The following is a 12,682-nucleotide window of genomic DNA, read 5'->3' on the forward strand; positions in this document are numbered from 1 at the left end:
ACACTGTCCTTCCTAGCACAGTTCCAGCAACTTTGGCTTGGCTCAGGTGTGTGGATAGGGTATTGGAGGTTGTTTTGTTCTGGTTTATTGTGATTGGTGACATGCTGTTGATGGCGTTAGACCGTTGTGAGAGTCTGATGTGAGCAGTCTATGTTTTCGTAAGAGTAGGCCATGTTGGATCATGTTCATAGGGCACCCAACTGGAAATGTTTTCAAGCATTTATCAAGTGGACAAACCAGTATCGGTCCGTTTTCTACTATTTAATGCCTAATGAACATGACCCTGGTGATGTGCAGTCTCTCCCTCTCACTCATGTGCAGTGTGTGGGTGTTGCTGCCCTTTCCACCAGTGCCCAACTGACCTGATTGTGACCCAGCCACTCTCCCATAGTGCACTGGGCCATCTGTCACTGCCACAACTGCCACAGGCTATGGCTCTAATAAATGGGCCTCTTTTTAATCTGGCACGGTTAATTACTGTTCCTCAAAACCCCATTGGAGAAATGGAACGTTCTCTTTTTACTTCTCCCTCCGCTGCAAAATGTGCATTCTTATCACCCATCTCTCTCTGCCGTCTCTCTCACTCTCTCTCCTCTGTGTAATCTGAAATTGTAGGGTTTCGCAGTGGCTCAGTTTGCCGGTACTGTCACAACTTTAAATGAAGTGTCTCAACCAGCAGGACCCTCCATCATCGTTTAAATCTCTATTTTGGGAGTATTTTGGTTTCCCAGTAGATTATAACGGAGATGGACATAGATTTTGTTTACATATTGATTTCACACGCATATATTCTGTTTACATATTGGTTTCACATGCATATTGCACTTTATTTTAGTGTTGTTTTTGTTATTTACACCCCTACTTTCTGTGATTGGCTAGTGGTACCCCCAGTGAGGGAATGTCTTTCTCTGATTGGCTTGTGGCTACTGACTATAGCTCAGTTCCTTGTAGTGGAATCTTTTCAATTCAGCCCATGGGATCATGATGTGAATATGAAGGTTGCCAGGTCTACGGATACCTTATCCCTCCCTGAGTTGAAAAATGTAGGGTGTGCTGATTTGAAACGCTTTACTGTTCGTGTGGGGGAGGGGTGCATTTGGCACCCTCCACTGAAACAGGAGAACTCTGGGATTTCTCTCCTCTATTCCCCCCTTTCTATCCCAAATAATCCCTTCTGCTAACAAGGCACATTTTTCCTTTTCCCTTTCACTCTGTAATATGGCTGGTTAAGCACTGGCAAGACATTGTAACCTTATGCTATATGAGTGCACTGGTGAGGCTTTGCCAAGCGCAATGAGTTCTGGAGTGGCATTGTATTGCCAATGGTTTCTTCCCGATGCCAAGGCCAGGTTGTGTCACAGTGCCAGCGTGCCAAGAAGAGCTGAGGCCTGCCAGGACATTAAATGGGCTGCAAAGGATTCTGCTCCTGTTCCTGCGTCTAGCTAAACACAGTTTGATATGGGGGGGGGCACAGGTTTTCACCAACCATAGATGAAATGGTCCTGGTGCTAGGGTGTTATGATAGGAACATAAGCATTGCTCAGCGCAGTATTGTAAGCACAACCTCTCGTCACCACTGTGAGTTCTCCTGCTCTTGTGTGTCTGGTGTGTCCATTCCAATGCGCGTCACTCACGTTACCAGCTGATGGTCTGACACCGTGTCGCCCATGCGTCGACCGTTTGGCTGCGTGTGTCTGTGCCACGAACCCATTCCAAAAGTGGTGGCAGGGTGAAACAGACTGGCAGTGGAGAAAGCCAGGGCCAATGGAACAGCCTTTGTGGGAAATGAACAGGACTTTTTTTTTAGACTAAGCTTGGCTTCTCTATGCGGTCTAGAGATGCTCTTTGACCTGTTTTTATATTTCCTGCTCTAAAATGACAGAGCTGAACTTCCTGCACTCTGAATACTAAAATGACAGAACTGAAATTTATGAAATGACAACTGAAATTCCTGTTCTATTGGCTAATACTTACCAGTCAAGGCCTATCCAATCATTGCAGTTGAAGACACGGCTTCAATGATTTCGTTAAGTCATTGTTAGAACATTGAGAAAGAGCCTGGGTTGTGTCGATTTGGTGTGTCGCAAACTCTGTTCGGCTGCTCCCAAGTGGTAAATGTCGTACTTGCATTGAACCGCTTAGCCTAGAACTTACCTGTTCAAGTAGTTTCTTCAATTTCCCCTATGACTGTGTGAATTCATGGCTGCATATGCCTATTGAGTGAACAGTGTGATATGAGAACTTGGAAATGAGATTCGTGCAGAACCATTGACCAGTTTAATTAAGTACCAATCGGGTGTTATTTGCTAATGACTGGTTGGTTGTTTAGCAACAAAACTGACGTTGGCACAACTTTGGGGCTAAAAAGACTGGGTTGGCAATAGATTGTTGACAACATGTAAACTATTTTCCGTCGCCAATGTTTATTGAAAACGAATGCATTTGCACATGGAGTGCTTGTCTCACATATGTTGTTACAGTTGTTGGTTAGCTAGCTAGGGGATTTGAGCCATATTAGCATTGACATGAAAATCAGTCAACACCTCAACAAGACACGTGACGTGGTCATCTAACCCATCTACAACGCCTCTATCACACACAGTGTTTTTGCGCGAAATGGTACGAGGCATCATCCTCCACGCATACATTTTGAGGCATATGTTCAGTAAATCCAGTGTACGCGCCACACTGAACGTACTACAACTGCCTCTGCGTCGCAATGCTGCAAGGCAAAAGCAGCGTTCCATTGGAAATGAATGTATTTCTGGTGTACCAAAATTGCAGCGAGTCTGTAGGTGTGATCGAGGCGTCAGTCTGACGAAAAGTGCACAGACTCCGTGTGTCACCCGTTGAGCTATAGAAGAGAGGCGCATACAGATCTTATCCCTGCGTGATCACGAAATAATGGTGTATGTTCTCATATCGAAATTAATGACTGAGCACAGATGGCACCCCAACGCGTTCTACAAATAGAATATCAGAGTTCAGAGCGTGATATCAGGCGCTTCATCCAATATCAGGTGTGACAGCTGTGAGCAACCAGCCACATCCCCCTAACCAGCCATTAGCCAACACAGCCACTTCTCTCCGTCCGTTCCTGCTGTGTATCTCCGTCAGTTTGAAAATGGTATTTAGCTGTGTTGGCAAGCTGGGGTGTGCAGACAGTGATGGGATTTCTGTTGCATTTTGTTTTAATTATTGGAGTGGCTCAGAGCGCGAGCGAAGTGGACACGTTTCATTTCCCCTGTAAGAACAAACAGACCAGCCTGACGAGGATTCGCTGTCACGCAGCCTCTGAATGCCGCTGCCATAGACAGGGATGCAAACTCGTCGCTTACCGTTTTGATCTCAAAATTGGTAATCCGCGCGAATCACGTGGAATTGTAAAACAATCGTGTGCGGGGTGGGGGTGCAGAGTGTATCGCCCATTGCGCTATTAGAGAGGAGCGAACAGATCTTGTCCCTGTGTGATCACTACCTCTCTCTCTCTAAATTAATGACCGCACAGAATGCATCCCTACATGTCCTACAAATAGAATATCGAAGCTCAGAGCCTGATGTCAGAAATGTCATATCAGAACGCTTCATCCAATATCAGCTGTGACAGCTGTGAGCAGTCAGCCGCATCTCCTAACCAGCCATTAGCCGACTCAGCCGCTTGTCTCCGGCTGTTCTTTCTGCCCATCTCCATCAGTTTAAAATGTTTATTTAGCCGTGCTGGAGTGTGCAGACAGGGGTTGGGTTTCTGTTGTTACAATTGTTTAAATATTGGAACGGCTCACGGTGCGAGTGAAGTGGATCTGTGTCTTTTCATTTCGCATGTAAGAACAAGCAGGCCGGTTTTTATATAATTTTATAAACCATGTAGCGAGCCCCTTTAAACTACTCACGGGCTGCAAGTAAGTGAGAAGGGGTGTGTGGAAGGGAGAGTGTGTAGGCTGTGTGTAAAGTTGTCTGAGGAGTAGGTTAAAGATGGTTTCATATAGGCCAAGTGTGTGTGCCCCTTACTGCCGATATGAAAATGCAGATCATTGTGCATTTGTATTCCTTACTACATTCCTCCTGCCCAATCACAGATATGCCTTTGGATATGAGAAAATCAGCTATTTTCTGCAGTAGCCGTTTCTATTATGCAGTAAAATGTTTGAAGTTAAATTCAAGGGACAGGTTTTCATCCTGGGGGGGGGGAGAAATTCTCTGTATCGTGATACTTGCCGGGTAGTATGAAAATATATATTATAAAGACTGTATTTACTACCGGGGCAGCAGGTAGTCTAGTGGTTGGAGCATTGGGCCAGTAACCGAAAGGTTGCTAGATTAAATCCCTGAGCTGACAAGGTAAAAATCTGTCTTTCTGCCCTTGAACAAGGCAGTTATCCCACTGTTCCCCGGTAAGCCGTTATTGAAAAAAATTATTTGTTCTTAAAACGAGTTGTGACTCGGGGGCAGTATTTACATTTTTGGAAGAAGAAAAAAAAGTTCCCGTAGTAAACAGGATATTTTGTCAGAACAAGATGCTAGAATATGCATATAATTGACTACTTAGGATAGAAAACACTCTAAAGTTTCCAAAACTGTAAAAATATTGTCTGTGAGTATAACAGAACTGATGTTGCAGGCGAAAGCCTGAGAAAAATCCAATCCGGAAGTGCAAATGCTTGTCTAGCTTTGGCTGTGAAGCATATTTTGAAAATCTGAGACGACAGGGTGATTAACAAATGGCTAAGCTGTGTCTCAATATATTTCATTTGTGATTTTCATGAATAGGAATATTTTCTAGGAATATTTATGTCCGTTGTGTCATGCTGATTAGTGTCAGGCGATGATTACGCTCCCGCATGCGGGATGGGGAGTCATTATAGGTATTAACTGACTTGTCTTGTTAAAGGTAAAATAAAATACTGTAAGTCGTTCTGGATATGAGCATCTGCTAAATGACTCAAATGTAACGCATCTTAGTAAAATGTTGTTATTGTGACAACCCCACTCTTAAAATAGGAACATTTTCTTGCTGTTTACTCAGATTTTCTGTGCAAAGATTTTGGTCCCCCTTCTTTTTTTTTTTGGCCCTCATCAGTTTGCGTCCCTGAAGGACAAGGGAGTAGGCAACAGCACAAACAGATCTGGGACCAGGGTAGTTCAGGCCTAAGTCGAGGTCAAAGCCATTTGGCCTGTAATACAGAGTAAAGCCAGGACTTCTCGTTAGTATTGTGGCAAGGAAACACATGGTTTTAACCTCTTTAGGAAAACAGCCCTAATGTTGTCATCATCCAAGCTATAGCACACAATATTGTATATGCTGCAGGTATTTAAAGGACCAAAGAGTTTTGTTTGCTTCATGTAAAAAATAAATAATAATAATATTTTTAAAAATTGGTGATGGAAAAAATACCACAATACGGGTATTGTCACAGCCCCCAGAGGGTGTTGCACAGGGTTAGGTTTACCACTGGATTTGTTGGTAAAATGTTTGTTGTAGGTCTGCTTGTCTGTTGAGGGGTATTTGTAGGGTTTTAGTTGGTAATAGGTTTAGTGGGCTTTGGTTTGTCAGTAGCTTAATCTGTTTAGTGAGCTGTGTTACTGTGTGTGAGTCCTTTGTCTTGTGTAGGGCTTGGACAGCAATCCGTTTACTGAGTTAGGTTTGAGTATCTCAGCTATGATACGTCTGTGTGTGTTGGGTCTGAGAGGGAGGCACATCTGCTGATCATGCTCCTCTCATTATGTATGAGCGATGCAGTGACAACCCCTCCTCTCTGCCCCTCTGCTCTGCCGCAGTCAAGCCGTAATGCAGCCCCTGTGACTGGGATGTCTGATAGCCCTCGGTACACTACAGACACACACACACACACACACACACACACACACACACACACACACACACACACACACACACACACACACACACATGCTCATAAGCACACATGCTCATACACTCAACGTATGTACGTACACACACATTGGGGCTGTGAGTGGTGATGGATATGGTGGCGTCTTGTCACTGAGTGGTACATTAGCTCTCTGCGTTACTGTTTTCTCTTTCCCCATCTGCACATCACTGATATTATTCTAACGATACGGTCTCACCCTCTCGCTCATGAGATCAAATCCCAAAGCAGATTCACTCTTTCCACATACACCGGCACCCCCCTTCCCCCTGCGTTGGCCGTGCGCAGTAGATCACCTGCTTGGTGTCCTTGGACCGCGCTGATTCAACATGTGGGATCTGTAATAGATGAACAGGTAATAACGTCCGATATTCTGTGGACGGCCAGCAGTCGCTCACTGCCGACATTCCTGTTGGTCCGCCTTCCCTCTTGGAATGCTGCCTTTCTTCCTCCGTTCCTCCCTGTAGGTTTCATAGCTTTCACCAATCCACGCGTGTCAGATCAGTGACGACTTCAAGGAAGGATGCATTTTCAAAGTATAAGAAACACAGCCGCCGCCTTCAATCTTCATTTTGATTTACATCAAATTATATTTCTTAACTGCACACTAGGAGACGATTGGCTATGGTTTGGGTATAGCGTTCTGCGATCGTCTGGCTGCTTTGTGGACCTTTTTGTTCATTCAGCGCTGTTGGTAGATTGTCTTAGAACCGTGATTGGCTGCAGATATGGTGACCTATTAACTGTGTGATGAGCTGACCCCGACAGTGTTGGGGCCAATCAGGATGTCTAACCCAGAACCAGGGCCAGCAGACCTGGGTCAAATGCTTTCATGCTTGAGCTGAGCTTAAGTATGCCTGCCTGGTACACTGTTGTTTCATGTTAGTTTGTGTCCGGCTGCTACTCCAGGCTGATGCCGGTGCAGGATTGCTTGTTAGGACACAGACGAGGCACATGCATGACTCAGACCCTCACACACGTTGTAGAGACGTACACAAACACTCTCGCACCTCTTCACAGATGTACTAAATGCAAACGCGAAGATGTGGCACACACACACACACACACACACACACACACACACACACACACACACACACACACACACACACACACACACACACACACACACACACACACGGTGTGCAGATTAGAGGAATTAAGTGAGTGTGCTGGCGCTAGGGCTGACCTGCTCCGGATGATCGTCTTTGGCAGTGCTGATGAGATTTTGGCCCTGGCCCCACAGCCCCTGTAAGCAGATTAGCTCACCCACTGAAAGGTGAACGCTGAACTGCCACACAACTTTTATCCACACATACACACACTTGTCCACACCAGCGTGTGTGTGGGAGAGAGTGGGGATTACATCATCTGACATGGGCATCTCTCCATCATGTTCAGAACAGGGCTACGTCACATGACAACTTCGGTTCCACTTTGCTCTCTTCACTCTCCTCACGGCACAGTTTGATATGCGTTTTTAGAGTTGATTTCAATAAATCTCTTTTTAAATTGCTGCTGTGAGCGGGTAGACCTAATAGGAAATGTAATTAACAAACCAATTAGAATGTCCGGTGGTGGTGTTCTGTTTGCACGTTATGTGGTAAAGATATGATGATGTCATGGTTTAAATGACATTTTTAATGGTCTTCCCTTTTTGGTTTTCCTTCATGCTATTCCTAATCTTGTATATTTGTACAGGTGAATAGGCCTCGTTCCTCCTATACTGAACTACTAGCTGTCTAAGTGCTGCTGTTGTGTACTGCTAAACCGAAGTTGCATTGTATCGCGTAAAGGGGAGCCGCTCAGTTGCCTACCCGCAGCTCTATCTGCTAAGCCTGTGTGTGCGTGCCAGCCATGTTGGACAGTGTGGTGTTGTGATTTGGTGAGTGATGTCTCTCTCTTTGTCTCCAGCAGCGTTGGGGATTTGACGAGCGCGGCCCATTGCAATGCAGACATGGCCACGGCTATATCGTGACAGAGGGACATGGTGAGTGCTACACACACACACAGACACACAGACAAGCCGTTGGACTGCAGGGGGTTGAGAGGGAGGAGGGGGTGAGCATTAGCCTGGTGAAGCAAGAGCTGGGGGATGGAGGGAATGGAGAGGAGGGTGTGCATCACAGGGTTGGATGAGAGGAGGGGTAGAGAGTAAGTGGTTGGTAGAGGGAGCACATCCAGTTTTCCTCCATCTTTGTCCCTGAGGCACAGACCCTAGAGGCAGTACAATGTGCCTTACTCCCTGAAGTTAGCTCGGTCGGTCGGTCGGTCAGACGAACATTTGCTTAGGCCTCTCTCTGTGACATTGGCTCAAAGGCGCCTGCGGATTTCTGGGTATCTAGATTAGAACGCAAAATGGAGATCTCAGAGTTCAGCCTCGTTCTTTCCAAGGCTTGCGCTTGGACTTGGGGCATCCTCTATGAAAGCAATACAAGGACCTAGTTTTGAGGATGGTGAATTCAAAGCAAGATTTTAGTTGCCTGTCCACAGAACAGCGGTTCCCTGGAATGAGTCCCTGACGTTAACAATAATCAATTTCCTCGAATAAAATTGGCAACAAAGAACTGTATGTTCAGAAGTAAAAGCCTCCTTATTCTCCTTCATCCTTGAACCAAGTCTGAGTATATATATTTTTTGTACCCAGAGTATGTAATACACGCCTGGAATTAAGGGATAGTTGGTTTTAAAATACGTTTTTAGCTTATTTTCGTCTTACATAGGTTGTCGTTTCATACAAAACATTGGTTATTTAGCAATGGCCAGAATCTCCTGGCATTTTTTGGCGCGTGTTAGCAATGCTAGTGGAAGCGGACTATCAGTTAGCGGTGCATTATAGCATTGGCTGCTCTTAAAGTCCCAGATCACCATTATTATCATTTTGGGCTTGGCAAAAAATGTTAAAATATGCTAATTTCGATCTTAAAAAAAGATGTTTTAGACTCTAGCTTTCATGTCTGACTCATTCTGAATGAAGTGTTTTCAGTCTCATCTTAGACCCAGCGGTTAATGACTGCGAGCAACCTTTTACTTACATACATACATACATACATACATACATACATACATACATACATACATACATACATACATACATACATACATACATACATACATACATACATACATACATACATACATACATACATACATACATACATACATACATACATACATACATACATACATACATACATACATACATACATACATACATACATACATACATACATATGCATACATACATACATACATACATACATACATACATACATACATATACATACATACATATGCATGCATACATACATATGCATGCATACATACATACATACATATGCATGCATACATACATACATATGCATGCATACATACATACATATGCATACATACATACATATGCATACATACATACATACATATGCATACATATGCATACATATGCATACATACATGCATACATACATACATACATACATACATACATACATACATACATACATACATACATACATACATACATACATACATACATACATACATACATACATACATACATACATACATACATACATACATACATACATACATACATACATACATACATACATACATACATACATACATACATACATACATACATACATACATACATATGCATACACACACACTGAGCCTGGTCAGGAGGAGAGTAGGAGTGTGTCATCCTCCCGAGGGCGTGTCAAGCTCCTTGCGCTCAAACTGTGGTTTTAAAGTTCACCGGGACTGGAGGTGACACCGATGACATTTGTCAAGACTGACAGCAACCGTTAGCCAGTGAAACGGTTTGGTGTGATGTTAGTTTGGAAGAGGATCATAATGTACGTCACCCTACTTTTATATATATATATTTTTTGCAGCCAACCAGTTAATGTTCCTGGCCTCTATTGAAATGTGAGCATTACAGATGTAAAATCAGCTGAAATCCAAGGTTTCCGCCTTGAGTAGACAGATCGGGAAGGAGGTTGGATGGGCCGACCGGCAGGCAGGCAGAAAACGCACTGACCGAGGTTGCAGAATGACTTTGCCCTGTCTGTGTGAAGAAGAAGAACCCACCCAGGATTGTCTTGAATCTGAATCTGGCCCATTTTGTTCCATGTGTAGCACTCTTCTACTCTTCGGTCATACACTGTTATTGTGTGTGTACATTTGTACGCGTGTGTGTACTCATACCCATGTGATAAATGCACACAGGTTTGTGTCTGGTGGGACCGCCAGTCTTTAATCCTGAGATTTTGGCTAGGCTTCGTTTGCATGTGTGTGTGTGTGTGAGCCTTTGTCCCTGCAGGCAGCCAAGCACAGACCCAACACACAGAGAGAGAGAGAGAGATGGAGAGGGGGAGGGGGAGAGAGAGAGGGAGGCTATATCCTCACTACAGGAGGGATGGAGGGAGGGGGAAGAGTCTCACTGATCAGTAGCGGCTTTTCTTCAAAATGGAATTTACATAGTATGGCTGGTAGATGCTGGTGGGCACAGAGAGGGTGGGTGTGTGTGTGTGTAGCCTACGTGCATGTGTGCGTGTCTACTGTGTGGTCCGGAGAAATGGGTCCTTCAGAAATGGAGATCTGTGTTTGTGAAACATCGGAGTGTAATTCTGGATCCATATTTTCCATTCATGCGTGCCTATTGCGTAACCACCACCAGGTTACATGCACTCTCTGAGATTTGTTGGTTAGACTAATTCTATCCAGCACCCCCCCTTATTCAGGATATTTCCGTAGTACGCAGTACGTCCAGGGGGAGACTTCACACAGTTGCATGATGTTTATCTGGTTTTCAGTAGGATAAAAAGACCTGCTTTGGTGTCTTCGCGGCGGGTTTCTGTGGAGCCCTCGTCAAGGTCAATTTGAGAGCGCTCGTCTCCTTGCTGGGAATATGGAAATGAGTGCTCTTTGAGAGAGGGGATGTTGCAACGCTTTGCACAGCCCTCCAGCAATGCAAAAAATAAATGTGAGTGGATGGTTTCGCTCTCTCGTTGACTCTCTCCCTCTCTCCCCGCTCGCTCTTCTTCATTGACTCTGTTTCTCCCCCTCTCTCGCTCACACAAACAGTTACACAGAGAACGCTGTTAGAGTAAACAACAAGCGGTTGCAGTTCATACAGGGCATTTAAGAAGACACATTAGCTATTAGCATGGAGCCCCTGTGGCACCACAGCAAAGCAGACTGCTGGAGAGGGTCTGTTCCGTCTTGTCTGTGTGAATGGCTCTCTGTTGTTGAGCTGGGCTGATGGTTTGTTTAAATTCTTCCAATTAGTTGCTGTGACCGCTAGACTGAGACGAACCGGCTAGTTATCGGTGGGAGATGATGCCGGTGGGTGAGAGCCTGTCCCTTTCCTCCTCGTCTCCCTGGCTTGCTCCTCCTCTCTCTCCTCGTTCTCCCGCTTTTCGTCTTTGTCTCTTTCTAACCTTCTTTCAGTTCCACTCCTTTTCTCCCTCCATATGACCCTCTCCCTTTCTCCCCTTCTTTCCCTCTCCTTATCATACTCTCTCTCACCATCATCAAATAAAGTGCCTGTGATTTTGGCCTGTTTTCAGGTCCACTGCAGAGAGGGGCATTAGCCGAGGTACCTTGACCTGACCCAGCCTAGTAAAGGCTCCTGCTGCACCGATTTGTAGTCAGGGGTTGTTATGTCCTGCCCTGGCGCTGGGCCTGAAACTGTATCGTCCCGTTATTTAGTCCATCTCAGATCTCACAGGCCAAGGGAGGGAGTAGAAAACGCTGGTGCATTCTTGCATGTGTGTGTGTGTGTGTGTGTGGGGTCGGTCGATGTTTGTTTGAATGAGGCTGGTTGGGGGAGGGGGGGGGGTTGTGGTCCCTTTGCCTCTTTCCCAGTGTGTGTCCGTGTGTGTGTGTGTGTGTGGGGGTGGGTGCTTGTCTGTGGAGCGGCACGGTTCGTTCAAACACTCCCGAGTTGGGTTGGGAGTCGTTCAGATTCAGACACCAGTGGTGTTGCCATGGTGACCGTGTGGGTGCATGCTCGTTAGTGAAGTGTAATGTCTCGGTCTTTCTCTCCCCGGCGCAGAAGCTCAACTGACTCCAATGCCTCTGCCGGTGCTTACTGCACTCGAGTGGTGGAATGGAAACTGTTTTTTCTCTCTTAGACTATTCATGGCCTTATACAGACATGGGTCTCTGCCTTTTTGAATATCATGAACATACTGTGTTAGGAGAGGGCAGAAGCCTTGCCTAGGCATACTGGCCTGGGTTGTGTTCATTAGGCACAAAATGGATAAACGCTCCAGTGAAACGGAGCGGTACCATCTGAACTTGTCCCATAAGATGTCTTATGTTTTCCGTTGCACTTCTTTTTCAAACGGCGTTACCTAATGAACACAACTCTGTGATATAGCTCTTGTCATTTTGTAGCCGATGGACACACCAAGCCCACGTGTCTGCCGGTTAGAAATATTTTGTGATGATGTGCTCTAATGAACAGAACCCTGTTTTTTGTTTTTCTCAGTCATCGATGGGAGAGGTAGAGCCGGTCAAGGCTTGCTGCTGGTGAGCTCACCCTTCTCTTTTACAACCTCCCAACCCGACTCCTCTCTTTCTGGATTTTGATTACCACATCCCCCCCCCCCCCCCCCCCCCCCCATGAGTAATGTGTCCCGCTGCATACCCAGGAGGGCACACGGATGTGTCAGATATAGCAGGACCCACCCCCCACAAAACCTGACTCGCACACTCCGATACTGAGCCTTGTACGTCTGCGGAGATGTGCTCCCATTGCTGGGCCGTATTCATTAGTGCACACC

The 12,682-nt window shown here is 45.4% G+C and overlaps 1 protein-coding gene across 1 annotated transcript in view; it reads left to right on the forward strand.

Moving 5' to 3' along the window:
• LOC124011289 (B-cell CLL/lymphoma 9 protein-like) overlaps positions 1-12,682 on the forward strand; it is a 36,737-nt gene that overhangs the window by 4,856 nt on the left and 19,199 nt on the right. The window contains 2 exon segments of the mRNA XM_046324513.1: positions 7,800-7,875; positions 12,388-12,428. The gene's annotated coding sequence lies outside the window, so the exon portion shown is untranslated.

Source organism: Oncorhynchus gorbuscha, linkage group LG23 (assembly GCF_021184085.1).
Source record: "Oncorhynchus gorbuscha isolate QuinsamMale2020 ecotype Even-year linkage group LG23, OgorEven_v1.0, whole genome shotgun sequence".
NCBI lineage: Eukaryota > Metazoa > Chordata > Actinopteri > Salmoniformes > Salmonidae > Oncorhynchus > Oncorhynchus gorbuscha.